This window comes from Microtus ochrogaster, chromosome 2 (genome assembly GCF_000317375.1).
Source record: "Microtus ochrogaster isolate Prairie Vole_2 chromosome 2, MicOch1.0, whole genome shotgun sequence".
Classification (NCBI taxonomy): Eukaryota; Metazoa; Chordata; class Mammalia; order Rodentia; family Cricetidae; genus Microtus; species Microtus ochrogaster.
In genome coordinates this window covers 68,210,745-68,211,709 of record NC_022010.1, presented here as the reverse complement: position 1 = coordinate 68,211,709, position 965 = coordinate 68,210,745, and positions in this window count along the sequence as shown.

The following is a 965-nucleotide window of genomic DNA, read 5'->3' as shown; positions in this document are numbered from 1 at the left end:
AAAAGAGGTTAAAAACCTTGAAGGTCATTTTACCCACTGAACAGCTAAAAGGTGAAGTCATCTGTTACTATGGCAACGGTCTTTTGGGAAAAGCCATACACACACCACACACAAACCACACATACACACACTACACACACATTCACAATTCAAACACACACCATATACACATCATACACATCACATACCACACACATGCACACACCACACACATACACATCACACACACCACACACACATACACATCTCACACACACCATATACACACCATACACATCACATACCACACACATACACATCACACACACCCCACACACACACACCACACATACACCACATACACACACATATATATCACATACCATACACATCACACACATACCACACACATGCACACGCCACACACATATGCATCACACACACACCACACACACATACACATCACACACACCACACACATTCACATCTCACACACACACCATATACACACCATACACATCACATACCACACACATACACATCACAAACACCCCACATACACACACACACATATCACATACCACACGCACAATAAATAAATAAATATTCAGAGGCTAAAGAGATGACTCGGTAGTTATGAGAACTCGCTGCTCCTACAGAGGGCCAGAGTTCAGCCCCTAATGCCATTATCGGGAGGCTCACAAGTGTCTGTACCTCCAGCTCCAGAGGTCTCCCCTCTTCTGCCCTCTGTCAGCCCCTGTGCCCATGTGTCCATTGTAACCCCAGCCCCTCCCCAGAGCCTGCCAAACCTTGACCTCTCCCCGTGAAAGGTCAAGACCACTCCCCGTGAAAGGTCAAGACCACTCCCACAGGCTATTTAAACTGCCCCCCAGGAAATAATCACGTGGTCTTCTGGTCTTCCTTCTTCTTCTTCTTCTTCTTCTTCTTCTTCTTCTTCTTCTTCTTCTTCTTCTTCTTCTTCTTCT